Source organism: Mobula birostris, chromosome 13 (genome assembly GCF_030028105.1).
Source record: "Mobula birostris isolate sMobBir1 chromosome 13, sMobBir1.hap1, whole genome shotgun sequence".
Classification (NCBI taxonomy): domain Eukaryota; kingdom Metazoa; phylum Chordata; class Chondrichthyes; order Myliobatiformes; family Myliobatidae; genus Mobula; species Mobula birostris.
The window spans coordinates 15,415,184-15,435,466 of record NC_092382.1 but is presented as its reverse complement, the minus strand read 5'-3'; the positions used below and the strand labels follow the sequence as shown (position 1 = coordinate 15,435,466).

The following is a 20,283-nucleotide window of genomic DNA, read 5'->3' as shown; positions in this document are numbered from 1 at the left end:
ATGGATGTTATGTTCACACTGCACAAGACATTGGTGAGGTCTAATTTGGAGTATTGTGTGCAGTTTTGGTCACCAACATGCAGGAAAGATGTAAAAGAGATTAAGAGAGTTCAGAGAAAATTCACAAGGATGTTGCCAGGTCTGGAGGACTTGGGTTATAAGGAAGGATTGAACAGGTCAGGACTTTATTCCTTGGAACATAGAAGATTGAGGGAAGATTTGATAGAGGAGTACCACTATTATGAGGGGTATAGATAGGGTAAATGCAAGCTGGCTTTTACTACTGAGATGGGGTGGGACGACAATCACACCATGAGTGTGGCCATGGGTTAAGGGTGAAAGGTGAAACGTTAAGGGGAACATGAGGGGAAACTTCTTCACACAGACAGTCATCTGGGTGTGGAATGAGCAGCCAGCACAAGTGGTGCATGCGAGCTCAATTTCAACATTTTAGAGGTTTGTAGAGGTTTGCACAGGTACCTGGATGGTAGGGGTATGGGAGTGGGTGGTTTAAATAGTTCAGCACAACCCAGATGGCCCAAAGGGCCTGTTTCTGTGTTGTAATTTTCGATGACTGTGACAAGAACCTGAAATAATACAAAAATTCACTCTAAGTTCTTTTAACAGCTGTGCAGACCAACCATTCATCTCAGCAGGAATTTTTTATATGGCGTTAAAACTGTGGCATTTTAAGTTAATAATACATAAAAGAAAATCCCAGATGCACGTCAAGAAAGACAATTTGCCTGATACTGTTTCAGTTACTGTGGGGCCAGGCACCCATGCTGCTCAGCAGGAACAGGGAGTAATACCAATGGAGCGAGTCAAACTGAGCCAAGGAACAAATTGGAGACGGCAGAAATGCCCCATTCTGATAGAGACAGGAAGAGCATCAGGGAATTGATGGTCATTCCAGATACCAGCACTGTGACCAGTCAGAAGATGATTTCTCTGTCCAACTTGGGTTGAACCTCAGTGTAACAGTGTGATACCAGATCAAACCTTGGCAACTCAAGCAATCTCATCTGAAATGTCCTACACCCACTGATGGATTTTGTAAATCTTTTTACAGGTTAAAAACGAGAAGGAATTTGTCTCCAGGAATCTCAAACACGACACGCCAGTTTTGCTGTCTCTGTCTAGACATTTAAGAAGTGGAGCAAGGGATTCAATCACCATCCTTCCTGCTCAGACAGTGGGGAGGGATTCACTTGATCATCTGACAGACTGGCACACCGTCATTTTATACAGGAAAAAGGCTGTTCACCTGTTCAAACAGTGGGAATGGATTCACTCGGTCATCTCAATTGAAAGTACATCAGCAAGTTCACACTGGGCAAGGCCTTTCACCTGTTCTGTGTGTGAGAAAGGATTCAGTCAGTCGTCTCACCTGTGGACATACCAGTCAGTTCACACTGGGCAGGGGCTGGTCATCTGCTGAATTTCTGGGTAAGGATTCACTTAGTCATCTAACCTAATGTCTCACCAGCGAGTTCACACCGGGGAGTGGACGTTCACCTGCTCAGACTCTGGGAAGGGATTCACTCAGTCATCCCACCTATGGAGACACCAGCAAGTTCACACTGGGAAGAAGCCATTTACCTGCTCAGAATGTGGGAAGAGATTCGCTCGGTCATCGCACCTACAGAGTCATCAGCGAGTTCACACTGGGGAGAAGCCATTCACCTGCTCTGAATGTGGGAAAGGATTCACTCAGTCATCCCACCTCCTGGCACACCAGTCAGTTCACACAGGAGATTGGCCATTCACCTGCTCAGACTGTGGGAAGGGATTCACTCACTCATCCAAACTACAGAGACATCAACAAGTTCACACTGGGGAGAAGCCGTTCTCTTGTTCAGAATGTGGGAACAGATTCACTCAGTCATCCAACCTACAGAGACATCAGCGAGTTCACACCGGGGAGAAACCGTTCACCTGCTCAGTCTGTGGGAAGAGGTTCACTCCGTCATCTCACCTACAGAGTCATCAGCGAGTTCACACTGGGGAGAGGCCATTCACCTGCTCTGAATGTGGGAAAGGATTCACTCAGTCATCCCACCTACAGAGTCATCAGCGAGTTCACACTGGGGAGAGGCCATTCACCTGCTCTGAATGTGGGAAAGGATTCACTCAGTCATCCCACCTACAGAGTCATCAGCGAGTTCACACCAGGGAGAAGCCGTTCACCTGCTCTGTCTGTGGGAAGAGATTCACTCAGTTATCCCACCTACAGAGACATCAGCAAGATCACACTGGGGCGAAGCCGTTCACCTGCTCAGTATGTGGGAAAGGATTCACTCAGTCATCCACCCTACTGGTACATCAGCGAGTTCACACAGGAGAGAGGCCATTCACCTGCTCAGTCTGTGGGAAGGGATTCACTCAGTTATCCCACCTGCAGAGACATCAGCAAGATCACACTGGGGCGAAGCCGTTCACCTGCTCAGTATGTGGGAAAGGATTCACTCAGTCATCCCACCTACTGGCACACCAGTCAATTCACACTGGGGAGTGGCCATTCAGCTGCTCAGAATGTGGGAAAGGATTCAGTCAGTCATCCCACCTACTAGCACACCAGTCAGTTCACACTGGGGAGAAGCCGTTCACCTGCTCAGACTCTGGGAAGGGATTCACTCAGTCATCCAACCTACGGAGACACCAGCAAATTCACACTGGGAAGAAGTCGTTTACCTGCTCAGTCTGTGAGAAGAGATTCACTCACTCTTCCACCCTACTGGCACATCAGCGAGTTCACACTGGGGAGAAACCGTTCACCTGCTCAGTCTGTGGGAAGAGATTCACTCGGTCATCGCACCTACAGAGTCATCAGCGAGTTCACACTGGGGAGAAGCCATTCACCTGCTCCAAATGTGGGAAAGAATTCACTCAGTCATCCCACCTACTGGCACACCAGTCAGTTCACACAGGAGATTGGCCATTCACCTGCTCAGACTGTGGGAAGAGATTCACTCAGTTATCCTCCCTACAGAGCCACCAGCAAGTTCACACTGGGGAGAAGCCGTTCACCTGCTCTGTCTGTGGGAAGAGATTCACTCAGTTATCCTCCCTACAGAGTCATCAGCGAGTTCACACTGGGGAGAAGCCGTTCACCTGCTGCAAATGTGGGAAAGGATTCACTCAGTCATCCAACCTACAGAGACATCAACGAGTTCACACTAGGGAGAAGCCGTTCAACTGCTCAGAATGTGAGAAAGGATTCACTTGATCATCCACCCTACTGGTACATCAGCGAGTTCACACAGGAGAGAGGCCATTCACCTGCTCAGTCTGTGGGAAGGGATTCACTCAGTCATCCAACCTGCAGAGACATCAGCAAGATCACACTGGGGCGAAGCCGTTCACCTGCTCAGAATATGGGAAAGGATTCATTCAGTCATCCCAACTACTGGCACACCAGTCAGTTCACAATGGGGAGTGGCCGTTGTTATGAATCCCTAGGTTTCATTTTCTGTGGACTGTCATTTTGAGAGAGAGAGAGAGAGAGAGATTAAGAAGGTGAATCAGTCTGACTTTCAGCTTGTTTACATCGCTCACAGCTTGTTTAGTTTTATCCGAGGACACAGACACTCAGAGTCAGACGGAGATGAAGGAGGATAAATGGAAAGATCGAAACAAGGGAACTAGTGGCCAAGGGTCACTGTTTCGAACTTTCCTCTGCCCACAAGGCTGGGCTAATCATCGATTCAGCATACATCGAATGTGTGGTTGTCACCTCATTTGATCCACAGGAGTGGATCGAATTTGGGGTATCCTGTGAAGACCACTTATGTGTTAACCCTTGCCTGGGTGTGGTGTGGAAATTCACTTGAAGACGATACCCCTTGTGAAAAGTCACTTTTGGTGATAATTTGTATGTGGATTTGGAACGACGACAGATAAAATCTACAGCGACTGTTCTCTCGTTTTACCACCATGGATGCTGTGGAATTCAACGTTATTGCCTTCTCTCGACATTTACCCTGGATTACAAATATCTCTCTCTCCTCAACTATTCTGTGGTTGAACTGAACTTTCATAGTTTACCATCTCAAGACTCCAAGCCTTGTTTCCCCTGAGCTCAATAGTTTGGGAGTTATATTTACCCACATATATACACATAACACTGTTAACTTTTGTTTAGGACTCATTTCTAAAGCGTTACAGGGACAAAATTGGGGCCTGCATCCGATATAGGAAAAGATTTGGAGGCCTATTGATTAATTACCGATTTCATTGGAGAAATCCCTTTTGATTTATTTGTGTGTGGAAAATCAGCAGCAATGGATGTTGATAGATGTCTGGAAGCGCCAACCTCTGAGGCATTAAAGGACACCAGAAGGATTGAGTTGTTGAGTATTGCTAAAAGATTAAAACTTGCTAAGGTGAAATCAACAATGAGGAGGTCTCAGATGCAGAGGATAATAGCTGAACATTATGTATCTGAGGGTGTGTTTAAAGTGGAGGAGTTGGAGGTGTTTCCTGAAAGTAAACCTGGTGAGCTTGGGCTCCCGTACAAGTTAGCAAAATTAAAGATGGAGGCTGTGGAAAGGCAGAGGCAGGTTGAGGCTGGAGAGGCAGGAAAACAGAGAGAAGAGGCAGAAAAACTGGAAGGAAGCAGAAAGACAGAGGCTGTTTGAACTGGAAAAGATAGAGAGATTGCAGCAAAGGGGTCTAGCGTTAGACTCTGGTGATAAGTTTAAGGCCAGTCGGGAAGTTAAATTGGTGCCTCCATTTGACGAGGCAGAGGTTGATAAATACTTTCAGCATTTTGAGAAGGTTGCTCAGGGTTTAAAATGGCCAAAAGAGGGTTGACCTATTCTCTTACAAAGAGTAATTAAGGGGAATGCTCAGCAAGCCTATTCTGCTTTGACAGTTGATGAAGCAGCTGATTATGACATGGTGAAACAGGCTGTGCTCAAAGCTTACGAGTTGGTCCCAGAAGCATACAGGCAAAAGTTTAGAAATTTGAGGAAATCTGTGAACCGGACTAATATGGAATTTGCTTATGAGAAGTTTGTGTGTTTTGACCGCTGGTGCACTTATAAAAATGTAAATGATGATTTTAACAGCTTGAAAGAGTTGGTTTTAATTGAAGAATTCAAAATGTGCGTCCCTGATGACATAAAGATGTAATTAAATGAAAAGGATGCTGCCACTTTGCAGGAGTCTGCTAGATTAGCAGATAAGTTTGCTTTAACTCAAAAGGTTTAGTTCACCCAGAATAAGAGCTTCCAAAAGAGTAGCAGGGATAACCAGGGTAAACCAGAAATTAAAGCTGGGACTAGTGACGAGACTAAGGATGAAGGGAAGCAGTTGAAGGAGAAATATTCTGGTCTTCCTTGTTACTATTGTAAGAAAGCTGGTCATATGATGGCTAATTGTTCTGTCCTGAAGAAGAAAAAGGAAAAGGAGGCAGTCCCACATGCCTGTGATCAGTATGTTGAAGCACCTATAAACCCACAGGGTTCTGAACTTTCTGCTGAGGCTCAGTTAAGGACTGAGAGGTCTGACTGAATCAAGAAAGGATTTGGTCATTTTATGTCAGATGGGTTTGTATTAGTAATGGAAGGGTCAACACCGGTACCAGTGAAAATTCTTCGAGATACTGGGACTTCTCAGTCACTTATATTAGTTCGGTGATGAGACTGACACTGGTGAGGTAAATCTTATTAAAGGCATTGGGGGCAGCATTGTTTCTGTGCCATTGCACAAGGTAACTTTACAGTCAGGGTTTGTTTCAGGACCTGTTAAGATTGGATTATGCTCCAGTTTACCAGTGGAAGATGTTACTTTGCTGTCAGGGAATGACCTGGCAGATGGTAAAGTTGTTCTTGCAGTGCAGTTGACAACTAAGCCAACCACTGATGACCCACAGATGGATTTTAACATTTATCGCAGTAATTCGAAGTATGGCTAAAAAGTCTGCCAATGCAGAGGGTTCTGTGCAGCATGATTCTGATACCCATGATAGCCAAAATCAGGTTGACCAGGATTCAGGTTATGATGACTTGTCAGGGACCTTTCAGCCTTCATTGTTTCAACAGGATTCAGGTAGTAAGTCTGATGGGTAGTAAGTCTGTCTAGGAAGGAATTTATAGCAGAACAGAACCGAGACCCTGAGATTGAAGCTTTATAAGAAACATTTCTCTCAGATGATGAGATTAAGAAAATGTCAGTAGGGTATTATCTCAAGGATGGAGTGTTAATGAGGAAGTGGAGGCCACCTGCTATACCTGCGAGTGAGGAATGGGTAATTGTTCACCAAATTGTAGTTCCTAAAGTTCATAGGACTGAAATTTTAACTTTGGCCCACAGTATGCCCTTAGGTGGCCATTATGGAGTGAATAAAACTGTAAACAGGATTATAAAGGAATTTTACTGGCCTAATTTGAGGAAAGATGTTGTGACCTTTTGCAGAACCTGTCACACTTGTCAAGTTGTGGGTAAACCTAATCAGGTCACCCCAGTGGCCGCACTCCGGCCTATAGCTGCATTTGGTAAACCCTTTTCCAAATTTATAGTGGATTGTGTTGGCCCATTGCCAAAGACTAAAGCTGTCCATCAGTATTTGCTATTATGTGTACTGCATCCAGATTCTCAGAGGCAATACCTCTCAGAAATATTAAAGCTAAAACTGGCGAAGGCTCTAACAAGTTTTTTACTTTATTTGGTTTGCCTTAAGAAATCCAGTCTGATCAAGGAAGTAATTTTACATCTGGATTATTCCAGCAGCTAGTTTATGAACTGGGAGCGACACAAATTACATCGTCTGTGTACCATCTGGAATCACAAGGGGCTTTAGAAAGATTTAATTCTACTGTCAAAACAATGATTAAGACATACTGTGTTGAAAATGGAAAAGACTGGGATGAAGGAATACATTTGCTTTTGTTCACGGTAAAGGCTGATTTATACTTGTGCGTTCGGGATACGCCATATCCTACACCGTAGGCCCGATTTAATTTTTGCGTAGCCCTACGCCGTAGCGAGCATGCGTAGTTGTGTCTGCATCGCTATGCACTTCACCACCAAAACGCAAGTTGACGGTGGGGTTTCTCTGACACTGTTGAGCTTCTTCGTGAGAGACATAGACGAGGAAATGCATTTCAAATATTTTCCCATGTCGGCAGGTAGATTTGACGATTTGGTTCATTGTCTCCAACCATTTATTTTGCATCAGTGTACAGACATGGCAGAGAAAAGCAACCGGAAATGCAATGCTACCAAGCGAACCAATCACAGTTGTTGTGGTCTGCGTCGCCGCAATGCATGAGTTACTTTTTAGAGGAGGTGCACGTCACCCAACGGCGTAGGGTACGTGGTGCCTACACCGTGGGTACGGCGTAGGGTACGTGATGCCTATGGCGTACACTTTACGCACAAGTATAAATCAGGCTTAAGAGAGTTGGTACAGGAGTCACTGGGCTTTAGTCCATTTGAACTTGTATTTGGTCATAGAGTGAGGGGACCTTTGACCTTTTTAAAGGAACAGTGGATTGATGGGGATGTACATGTTAACTTGTTAGACTATGTTTTGAAGTTCAAAAATAAACTATACCAAGCCTGTCATCTGGCAAGACAAAACTTGAAGATTTCTCAAAACAAAATGAAGTGTTGGTTTGATAAGCGGACCAAAACAAAAGAAAATACAAGGTGAGGGATAATGTGCTTGCCTTATCTCCAATGTTGACGAATCCACTTCAGGCGAAATTCAATGGACTGTATGAAATAGTCTCTCAAATTAATGATGTGAATTATGTTATTAAAACACACGACCGACGTAAACTAACACAGGTAGTACACATCAATATGATAAAGCCTTATTCTGACAAGCAGGCACCATCGGTGAGTGTTGTCAAACATATCAATCTGGCAACCCTGAGAATGAAACAATTGACTCGTCTGAGACTTTTCACAAGCCAAACATGGTCCCAGTTAGGCTAACGAACTCGGTTGTTCTCGAAAACATTGACAACAAGTTGGCTCATGTGCAGCCAAAGCAACAACAACAGCTGAAGGAATTAATTCTGAATTTTAAAGATTTATTTCCCAATGTTCCCAAGCAAACCACGGTCGCAGTACATGACGTAGATATTGGTCAAGCCAAACCGATTAAACAACACCCATATCACATGAACGTAGAAAAGTGTAAAGTGGCTGAGCGAGAAATTGAATATATGCTGGAAAATAGTATTATTAGGTCTTCAACATCAGATTGGAGCTCACCCTGCGTTATTGTGCTCAAACCTGTTGATAGTGTTAGATTTTGCACTGATTATAGGAAGGTAAATGCAGTAACAAAAACAGATGCCTATCCTATCCCTAGGGTGGATGATTGCATCGATAAGGTTGGAAAAGGTAATTTCTTACAAAGATTGATCTGTTGGAAGGGTATTGGTGTGTTCCATTGACGGACTGAGGTAGAGAAATTTCTGCATTTGTGACACCTTCTGGGTTGTATGAATACAATGTTTTGCTGTTTGGAATGAAATATGCTCCAGGAACATTCCAGAGAATGATTGATTCTGTAATTCAAGGGTTAGGACACACAGATGCCTATATTGATGACTTAGTCACAGGGAGTGACATTTGGGAAGAGCATATCTCTGTAGTAGAAAAGCTGTTTGACAGGCTTTCCAGGGCCAACCTTACAGTTGACTTAGCTAAGAGTGAATTTGGCCATGCCTCTGTGATCTATCTTGGCTGTGTTGTAGGTCAAGGCAAGTTGGCTCCTGTGCAGGCAAAATCCAGGCCATTTCTGAAGTTCCTATTCCGACTGTGTGACGAAGGCCCGTCACTGATTACAGATGTCTCATGGCACACTCGGTAAAACACTCAAAGGGTCATCCACACACATTATTCCCCTCTGTTATTGTGGTGAGTGCACGCATCACAATAAATCAACAGTCACAATTTTACACTCATCCCCAGCAGTAATAGGTATGAAAAAAAGAAACACACTATGTCACAGTTTTATTATCTCAGGTCAATTTATTCATATTCATCTTTCCAATAAGTGTTTTGCCGAAGTGTCATGATAATCTGTCGTCTCTCTCCTCCACAGTCACTGGGTCTGAAACAGAGCTGCTGCATAGAGCTGTCTTATATAGAGGCAGCAGCAACCTGCACAGGTGTGCCGATGGTGGAGGATACCATCTTTACCTGGGACAAGGGTTATGTTACCTAATTACTCATCTTGTGGTAAAGTTTTGGGGTTTATACAAGTTACTTAACCGGGAAATGGTGAATCCTGTGATGAAGTCTATGTGTTTATTGTGAGAACTGGTGGTAGAGTTTCAGATTGTGTGAAATGGAAGATAATTGAGTTAATTAGCTTCAGGTTGGTCTAGGGGGATTGGCTTAGCTGTTGTAAGCCTCAGGTTACCAAGGCTTTGGGTTGTTTTTTTGTCTAGTCTGAGGGTGGCTGTTAACCGGACAGGTGACAATTGCAAGCTGTGTATATATATATAGTTTTTTTTTAATTTCTTGTTTTGATGTGGACATCCAAGTTTTGTTTTTCCACTATTTTTGTAAATAAAAGCACCACAATCTATTTTTGCCACTCAAGCCATCTTGTTATTTTTCTTAGACAGTTGACCCACAGTTTTTGTGACAGACTGGTAAGAAGGCTCTTGGAAGGTTTCTGGGAATGGTTGGATATTATCGTAAGTTGTGTAAGAACTTTGCTGATACCGCTCTTCCTCTGACTAATCTCCTGAAGAAGGGTGAAAAGTTTGTTTGGACCGAGCCTTGTCAGGAAGCATTTGATCGATTGAAAGTTATTATTTGGGATTAGGCCAATCAATGTAGTGTCGTCAGCAAATTTAATTAACAGATTGGTGCTGTGGGTGGCGACACAAGTCATGGGTGCACAGAGAGTAAAGGAGGGGGCCAAGGAGACAACCCTGTGGGGCATGTGTGCTGAAAGTCAGAGAGACAGAGGTGAGGGAGCCCACTCTTACCACCTGCTGGAGATCTGACAGGAAGTCCAGGATCCAGCTACACAAGTCAGGGTGAAGGCCGAGGTCTCTGAGCTTCTTGTCGATACTTCACGCCTTCGTATGGCTAAAGCTCTGTCCATGACTGCAAGGAACTGCAGAGAACTTTGGTCTCATCTGGAAACATCATAGAAACAAGCCTCCCCTCTATGGACTCTTCCTACACTTTCCCTGCCTTGGGAAAGCAGGCCGTGTACTCAAAGATGCCCACAACTTTGGACATTATTGCTGCAAACCCAATACCCCATCAGGGAAGAGATACAAAAGCCTTAAAGAGCATACCACCAGGCTCATGGACAGCTTCCTGTCTGTGGTTGTAAACCAAATTAATGGTCTCCAGTCCAATAAAATGGACTGGACCTCACAATGTAACTCAACGTGACCCTGCCCCAAATGTCTATCTGCACTGCACTTCCTCTGCAGCCATAATGCTTTGTTACAGTTATTGTTTTGTCGTATATCAGCTCAAAGTACTGTTGTAATGTATTGATCTGTGTGGAGGTAGGTCAGGCAAGATTTTCACTGTAGCTCAGTACGTGATGAGAATAAACAAATTCCCCATTTTAATTTTGTGGAAATATTAGACAGACTGAGCTTCTGCTTTGGAACCACAGAGGGAAACTTAACACAACTGAGGAACACAAATAAATAGAAAAGGCTTCAATCTCGCATTACCATCTGCAGTAACTGGGATCAGGTGACCGGTGATGGGTCTCCCAGACCAATTATCAGAATCAGGTTTAATAGCACTGGCAGATGTCATGTAATTTGTTGTCTCTGCGGCAGCAATAGAACCTAATTCATAACAATAGATTTTAACCATTGTGATTTAAAATAAGAATATACATATTAAATAGTTAAATTATATAAGTAGTACAACATAAAAATTTTAAAAATGTAATACTGTAAACTACTTTTATTGTGTGGAACTATTTGACTGACTGGGTTGTTGCTTTGTAAATTCTGGAGTTAAGCTGAACTAAACTACACGTTTATGAGATACTCAGATAAATAGAAAAGGCTAACTCTCACATAAATGGGTCAGACATTCGGAAACATTGGCTGCACTTCAGCAGGTAAAAACACTGGAATGAGGCCTAGTCCCAGGCCTCAGCCCAGTTGTTATTGGTCTGAGGCCTGAGACAAGGTGAGAGTAAGCATTCGGCACGGACTAGAAGGGCCAAGATGGGCTGTTTCCATGCTGTAATTGTTATGTGGTTATATGGAAACATGCTGAAATTATTGCAGAAAAAATCATTGTCCACCCACAACGACAGGACGTGACAGATCCGGATCTCACTGACTTGTCTGAATGGGCGAAAGATGAAGCTACACGTACATGTAGAGCAGTGACCGGTAGATGCTGCAGGTCTGTGGAAAAACGTGAACAGGACATGGGATCAGGTGACGGGTGGAAGGTCTCCCATCTGAACCGGTGACTCTGCTCCTCGCCCCTCACACGCTGCCCGAACCATCCGCCGCATTTCCCACATTATTCCATATTTACACCCGATACGTATTTACCTTTTCCCTCCATATCTTCTCTGTCCCTTTCCCTCCGGCCCCAGGTCACAGAGTCATGGGCTCGATTCCCATCCTGGTCCAACACACAATCTAGACCCAAACCGGAAATCTGCAGGTTTCATTTAAATCAGTTCTATGTGTATAAACACTAATTTCTATTCACATTCCTCCAGCCTCACTGGACAGGACCACTGAAACACCGAGTGAGAAACAGCAGGAAGTGGTCGTTCAGCCCCTCTAACCATCAACAAGATGACGGCTGCTCTCCCATCTCAGCCACATGTTTCTGCCCGATCCTCATTTCCTCGATCCCTTCGGTCTCCACACATCTGCCAGCCTCTGTTATATGTGAGGACGATCACTGAGTCTTCACCGGCCTCTGTGGTGGGAATTTACAGACATTCACCACCCTCGGAGTGGAGACATTTCCCCTCATCTCAGTCCCGGACAGTCCACCCCCTTTTTCAGAGACTGGGATCCCTGGTTCAGCCGGTAATGATGTTGTGCATTTCAATGTGTTCACCTCTCAGTCCTCGATTCTCTAAATGAAAGGGTTATCACATTTGGTCTTTCTTCATATGATGACCCCACCACTCCAGGGATCAGTCTGGTGAATCTTCATTGCACTCTCTATAACAAATACTCTCTAACCTCTTTGTTAATCCTCTATGGAATTAATTTCCATCTTCTGCAGCCCCGTGTTGCCCCAACCACTCACCTCCCACCCCGTCACTATTTCCACCTTCCCACCTCCCCCTCACCTGGATCCACCTCTCACTCCCCAGCTCTTGCCCCATCCCCACCCCTCACCTCTTTTCTCGGACTATTTCCCGTCCACTCTCAGTCCAGAGGGAGGGTCTCGGCCCGAAATGTTGACGGTCCATTTCCCTCCACAGATGCTGCCCGACCCACTGAGTTCCTCCGGCAGTTTGTTCTTTGGTCTGTGTGACCCGTGTTAGTGTGGGGAGCGGGATTTTACACCATATTCCCGGTACAGTCTCAACAAAACACAAATAATTGTCACTTTGCCCGGACCATTGGCCCCGCTCGCAGGGCAACAGTCTGCCGGTGCTTGCCCCCCAATGTGGTGAATCGCCACCACCGTGGGCTCAGACATTTCCACAGATGAGCCCCTCCTGTCCCCACCGGGACAAACATCCTGTCCGCCCCCTCTCTCACCGTCTTCATCCTCTCCCTCCCCGGGGAACCGGCATCAAACCGACGGGCCGAGCGGTCTCCTCCTACCTCTCAGCGACACATCAGACTCCGGCCGCAGGAGACGCTTCACAAACGCCCCAACTTCCCTCGGAGGGAAATGGAAATAAATCAGAAAGCGGACATTTACTTTGACGGTTGTCCCGCCGTGACGGAAAGTTCGGGAGACGGTGTCAGCGGGGGTAACGCCCTCTCGGCTGGTCCGCCTCCGCTATTGGCTGGAAGCAATGATTGACATCACTTCGGACCAATGGGAACAGCGCATCGCGTGACTCCTCTGTTGACAGCGGTGTGGGAGGGGCTGGTCACGTGATCAGTAGCCCAGCCGTTAAACCGACCAAGCTCGAGCTCACCAGCGCGCGGGGCACAAAAGGCCCCGGATGATCGGTTGAGGTGAGAAGGGATCTCCGGGTTGGGGGTCTCACCGGGCGGCGTTTTCAACACCGACTTCGGGTAGTTGCTGTGACTCCGGACTCCGTGACCCGCAATCCCGGGACAGTCCTGCTCTCTTCCCTCTCTCTCAGCCCCACCATCCGGACACGGGCCCCGGGGAGCTTCCGGCTGATGAGGGAATGGGAACCGATGGGTCTCTCAGACAGAGCTGAGCTCCAGCTGTCTAAATGCAAGGATCGGGAACTCGGAGAAAGGGAACAAAATCTTTTACATCAGCTGTTGTGAAAATCACCTTTGTTCTGCCTCCAGTCACAAACAAGAGAAAATCTGCAGATGCTGGAAATCCGAGCAACACACACAAATTGCTGGAGGAACTCAGCATTAGTACTCTTTTCCATAGATGCTGCCTGGCCTGCTGAGTTCCCCCAGCATTTTGTGTCTGTTGCTTGTTCCACCCCCTCTTGTTCTGGACTTTCTACCCGTGAGAACATGTTTTGTCCCACTCTCTCTGGGTACATAATGATATCAAACACCTTGTCCTGGGCAACAAGTAGCTTTCACATCACAAATGTGCCAGACTCCAATGAGACAGACTACTGCCCTTCCCTTCATATTCATTGGCATTGCCATCACTGAGTTCACCACCGTCAGTCACCTGGGGGAGGGTTCAGGGGAAATATTTATGTACAATACAGAAACTGGTGTTACCTGTGTGTATTGTGGTGATGCAAAAGTTGCTGGAGAATTTGCAAGTGGGAAGAAGTGGAGTGATATTTGGAAATCTGACTTTTTAAAGCGTCATTTAGCAAGCAAATCAGATATGGACAATGTGCAAAAGCTCTGGCGAGAAAATCCTTCATTACCCGTTACAGGCCTGCTACATGGGTTGTGTGAGAGCGCAGATGAACTCCATCAAACCCAGAGGAGATCAAAGTTCTTACTGACAGTGATTTGCTAGCAGTTAAAATGAATACCTCTCTATATAAAATTCACTGTGCACATGTTGTCACTGGTTAAAAGAATGAACAGTACAAGATTTACTTTACTTTGTACTTTATTGTCGCCAAACAATTGGTAGTAGAATGTATAATCATCACAGCAAAATTTGATTCTCCGCTTCATACTCCCTGGATTACAAATATTAAATATTATAAATATTAAAATTAGTTAAAATTAGTAAATATTAAAAATTTAAATTATAAATCATAAATAGAAGATAGAAGAATGGGAAGTAAGGTAGTGCAAAAAAACCGAGAGGCAGGTCCGGATATTTGGAGAGTACGGCCCAGATCCGGGTCAGGATCCATTCAGCAGTCTTATCACAGTTGGAAAGAAGCTGTTCCCTAATCTGGCCGTACGGGTCTTCAAGCTCCTGAGCCTTCTCCTGGAGGGAAGAGGGATGAAAAGTCTGTTGGCTGGGTGGGTTGCGTCCTTGATTATCCTGGCAGCACTGCTCTGACAGCGTATGGTGTAAACTGAGTCCACGGACAGAAGATTGGTTTGTGTGATGTGCTGTGCCGTGTTCACGATCTTCTGCAGCTTCTTTCGGTCTTGGACAGGACAACTTCCATACCAGGTTGTGATGCACCCGAGAAGAATGCTTTCTACAGTGCAGCTATAAAAATTAGTGAGGGTTTTAGAGGACAGGCCAAATTTCTTTAGTTTTCTCAGGAAGTAAAGGTGCTGGTGGGCCTTCTTGGCAGTGAACTCTGCCTGGTTGGACCAGGTCAGGTCATTTGTGATATTTACCCCGAGGAACTTAAAGCTCTATGTGCAGACCGGTCATTACAAATTAGAGGGGACATTGGTGGCGGAACCTCCAGTGTCCCTTATGTCCTCACCTACAAGATGTGCATCCAGCTGCAGCTCATAACCCTGCACTTTATGGAGTTGGAACTTGAAATGGATCAATTCCAGATCATCCAGGCAGTGATGCAGCCAGTCAGGATGCTCTCAGTTGTGTTCCAGTAGAAAGTTCTTAGGATTTGGGACTCAATCCCAAGCTTCTTCAGCCGTCTGAGGTGAGCAAGGTACTGTTGTGCTTTTTTCACAACACAGCCGGTATGTACAGACCATGTGAGGTCCTCGCTGATGTTTATGCCAAGGATCTTAAAGCAGTTCACTGTCTCAACCCCAGATCCATCGATGTCAATTGGGATTAGCCTGTCTCCATTCCTCCTGTCATCCACAATCAGCCCCTTTGTTTTTTTTAGATTAGATTGGATTCAACTTTATTGTCACTGTGCCAAGTACAGATACAAAGCCAATGAAATGTGGTTAGCATCTGACCAGAAATGCAAAGAATCGTGTTATTTACAAAATAACTGAATAAAAAAGTGCTACAACACCCAAATATAAAAGTACTGAGACAGTACAATACGGATGCAATACTGCTTAGCGCTGTGACTAGAGGTTCAGCAGTGTCACAGCCTCAGGGAAGAAGCTCTTCCTGTGCCTGTTGGTGTGGGAGCGGAGGCTCCTTTAGCACCTCCTTGATGGGAGGGGAGTTAAAAAGTCCATGGTTAGGGTGAGATGTATCCTTGATAATTCTTTTCGCCCTACCCAGGCAGCGTTTATGGTAGATGTTCTCAATGGTGGACAATTGGCTGTCGATAATCCGCTGGGTAGTTTTCACCACACACTGGAGTGCTTTGCGCTCTGATACAGGACAATTGCCATACCACACTGAGATGTGGTTGGTGAGTATGCTCTCAATGGTACAGCAGTAAAAGTCTGTCATATCCTGGGACAGAGGTGAGCTTTCTTGTTGTTCCGCAGGAAGTAAAGGCGCTGTTGTGCCTTCTTGATCAGGATGGAGGAGTTCAGGGACCAGATGAGATCCTCGGAAAAGTGGACACCAAGGAACTTGAAGCTTGATACACGCTCCACTACAGTTCCGTTGATGTAGATGGGGACGTGAGTGTGGCTCCTGGCATGCCTGAAGTCCACAATGATCTCCTTGGTCTTCTGGGTGTTAAAGGCCAGATTGCTGTCGGCACACCACGCGGCCAGGTGCTGGACCTCGTCCCTGTAGGCCGTCTCATCATCCCCTCTGATCTGGCCAACCACCGTGGTGTCATCTGCGAACTTGATTATGGAGTTAGAACCATGTACAGGAATGCAGTCATAGGTGAAAAGGGAGTACAGAAGAGGGCTCGGCCCACAGCCCTGAGGCACGCCGGTGTTCAGGGTGAGAGTGGAGGAGGAAAGGTTGTCTAACTTAACTGATTGGGGTCTGTCAGTCAGAAAGTCCAAGGTCCAATTGCAGAGGGATGAGCTGATACCAAGTTGGCGAAGTTTGGTGATCAGCTTGAAGGGGCTTACAGAATTGAATGCCGAACTAAAGTCAATGAACCTCATTCTGACGTAAGAGTTGGGGCTGTCCAGGTGGGTCAGGGCAGAGTGAAGTGCCGTGGAGATGGCGTCCTCTGTTGACCTGTTGGTGCGATGGGGGTCCAGGGTAGTGGGCAGACAGGATTTCAGATGTGATAAAACCAGTCTCTCAAAGCACTTTGCAATGATGGGGGTGAGTGCAACTGGGCGGAAATCATTCAGGCTCGTGGCAGTGGAATGCTTCAGTACTGGCACGATGGTGGCGATCTTGAAGCTTGTGGGGACAACACCCCGGGCCAGGGACAGATTAAAAATGTCCATGCCCTGCACAGAGTCTCACCACACGGCCAGGTATTCCATCCAGACCAGCTGCCTTCCGTACATTCACCCTGCTCAGGGTGGCACAAACATCGGAGGTGGAAAGTGAGAGAGACAGTTCACCAGGTGGGAGATCCGCTTTGAGGGTGACCTCCTTGTTCCCTCGATGAATGCGAGCGTAGAAGTAATTGAGCTCATCAGGGAGGGTAGCAGAGCTGGAAGGGGGCACAGTACTAGGAGGTTTGAAGTCTGTAATGACCTGTATGCCATGTACATGGACCGGGGGTCTGAGGAGTTGAAATGCTCCTCGATTCTCTGTTTGTATATGTGTTTAGCCTGAGAGATTCCCCTCCTCAGGTTGGCCCTGGCTGAGCTGTGAACCTCCCAGTCTCCAGACCTGAAGGCTGAATCTCTGGCTTTGAGCAGGAGGTGAACCTCTCTGTTCATCCATGGTTTCTGATTGGGGAAAACTCTTATTTGTTTTAGTAATGTCTCTCTATCTACACACTTGTTGATGTGCTCAAGGACAGAGTTGGTGTATAAATCAATGTTAATCTGAGAGTCTGTGGTGGTATGGGCAGCAAACGTGCTCCAGTCTGTGTGCTGGAATTGGTGCTGAAGAGCAGAGTCAGCCCCCTCCGGCCAGATCTTAATAGTCTTCATTGTGGGTTTCACACGTTTAGTGACCGGGCTATACTTGGGAAGCAGAAACAATGAAAGATGGTCGGACTGTCCCAGATGGGGGAGGGTAGTTAGTTTGTGAGTGTCAGCCACATTTGTGTACACATGATCTGAGGTTTTATTACACCTGGTGGTGCATAATACATTTTGGTAAAATCTTGGAAGCACGGTACGTAGGTTACAATGATTAAAGTCTCCAGCGACAGTCAAAGCTCCGTCTGGATGCAATGTCTGCAGCTTGCTAATAGCAGCACTGAGGTCTTTCATGGCTACTTTAGCATTAGCATCCAGTGGAACATAAACTGCGACAGCAATGATGCATGTTTTGTGACAATGAGGGAGAGGTTGTTTTCTTTACACCAGTCGGATGTTGTTCAGACCTCAGGTACAGTCAGCAATCAAATGGTTGAGCATGGAGCGATGAATGTGCTGAGCTGTGTATATCACAATGCAAGAAGCACTGTAGGAAAACCAGATGAGCTCAGGACAGGGAATTCTGATATTGTAGCCATTATTGGGGACTTGGTTGCACCCAACAATCCAAGGGATTTAGAGGAACAAATTTGTAGAGAGATCGCAGACCATGCCAAGAAACAAAAGTTGATTCAGTAAGTGATTTTAACTTTCCATGTATTGACTGGGACTCCCATACTGTAAGAGGACTAGATGGGGTAGAGTTTGTCAAATGTGCCCTTAATCAGTACATAGAATTCCTGATGTAAAAGTGTGCAATAGGCTGATGATCCAGGGCTGGTGACAGAAATTAGTGACCATAATGCCATGAGATTCAAAGTAAATATGGAAAAAAGAGAGGTCTGGACCATGGGTTGAGATTCTAAATTGGAGAAAGATCAATTTTGATGGTATCAGAAAGGATCTGACAAGTGTGGTTTGGGACAGGCTGTTTTCTGGCAAAGGAGTACTTGGTAAGTGGGGGGCCTTCAGAAGTGAAATTTTGAAGGTGTAGAGTTTGTATGTGCCTGCATAATAAAAGTTGAAAGTTAACTGGTGCAGGGAACCTTGGTTTTCAAGAGATATTGAGGCCCCGGATATTTTGTTCCTCTAAATGCCTCAGACTGTTGGGCGCTACCAAGACTCACTAATGACTACAATATCATAATTCCACGCCCTGAGCTCTGACTTTTTTTTTTTAGTCGTCTTCTGTTGGTTTCTAAAAGCTTCCCAATCATTTTCACTCTTTTGTTTACCCTCTCTTTGGCTTTTATGTTGGCTTTGGCTTCTCATTTCAACCACGGTTGTGTCCTCCTGCCTTTCCAATGTTTCCACATCTTTCGGATGTATCGATCACTGAGCTCCCAAATTGCTCCCAGAAACTCCAGCCATCGCTGCTCCGTTGTCACTCCCAACTTTTCCCTTCCAAACAAGTTTGGCCAGCTTCTGTGTCATAGAAACATGGAGAAGTTCCGTATGGAAACAGGCTATTTAGCCCATCTGGTCAATGCTGAAAAAACATTTAAGCTGTCTAATGCAAGGGTCCCCAACCTTTTTTGCACTGCGGACCGGTTTAATATTGACAATATTCTTGCGGGCCGGCCAACCCGGTGGGGGGGGGGGGGGGCGGGGTTGGTGGGTAGGGTTGCCAACGGACAAGAGTAGCAGTCAAATACGTTGCGTTTACCCAGAGAAAGACTACAATGACCATGAAGCCTTGCGCGGGCACCAGTGCGCATGCGCGTCGTGACCTGCCGATTTTTCCTGCAAATCCTTTTTCGTGATTCTGTTCGGAGTGGGGGGGGGGGAGCGGTGTTAATCATGACTGGAATATAGGTGATAAATGGCTAATACACCCAATTTCATTTCTAAAAGGGTTTATCTAACGAATTTAATATAAAACACACAGCACATATTTTCCTCGCATGAATATAGTGATAAGTCAATTATTAGAGGAGCTTGAAGTAAGTGATGAATGAACTTCCAGTAGAAGTGGCAGAAGCAGGTTCGATATTATCATTTAAAGAAAAATTGGATAGCTATATGGACAGGAAAGGAATGGAGGGTTATGAGCTGAGTACAGGTCGGCGGGACTCGGTGAGAGTAGCATTCGGCACGGACTAGTAGGGCAGAGATGGCCTGTTTCCGTGCTGTAATTGTTATATGGTTATATAAGTAAGTCAATAGCATCATGACATTTTAAGTAACATTTGGATTTTAAACACACAGCACATATTTTCCCCGTATGAATATATAAGATCATTGGAACACACCAATATCGCTGAATCAGTGGGAGCCCTGGGCTTGTTTCCCTCCAACAACACGGTCCTATCAAGGGATGATGGGAGACAGCGATACTCGAAGTGAGTTCCTGTCCAGTCTATTCCGCAATTTAGTTTTCGTTGCATTCATTGGAGAAAACTCCGCTTCGCAGAGATATGTTGGAAATGGAAGCAACGTTTTCAGTGCTTTCGTGGCTATCTCAGGATATTTAGCCTTGACTTTGATCCAGAATGCCGACAGAGATGTTATTTCAAACATACTTTTCAGCCCGCCGTCATTTGCAAGCTCGAGGAGTTGATCTCCTTCCCGCGCTGACACAGATGACGCGCGGGTCATGACCTCACATGCGTAATGGCTGATCAGTGGCCGTGACGGGGAATGAGAAAAGGTGCAGCTGACTCATATCGCCAAGTCATATTGTTTCCTTGTAGCCCGGGAGCACATGCTTTGCGACCCGGTGGTTGGGGACCGCTGGTCTAATGCAACTACCTGCACCGAGACCATCGCCCTCCATACCCCTATCATCCAGGCTCCCATCCAAACTTCTTTGAAATGGTGAAACCGAGTTCATATTCACCACCTG

At 45.7% G+C, this 20,283-nt stretch overlaps 1 pseudogene; it reads left to right on the top strand.

Annotated features, from left to right (window-relative positions):
• The first annotated feature begins 976 nt into the window (after nucleotides 1–976).
• LOC140208449 (uncharacterized) overlaps nucleotides 977–20,283 on the top strand; it is a 29,979-nt pseudogene continuing 10,672 nt past the window's right edge.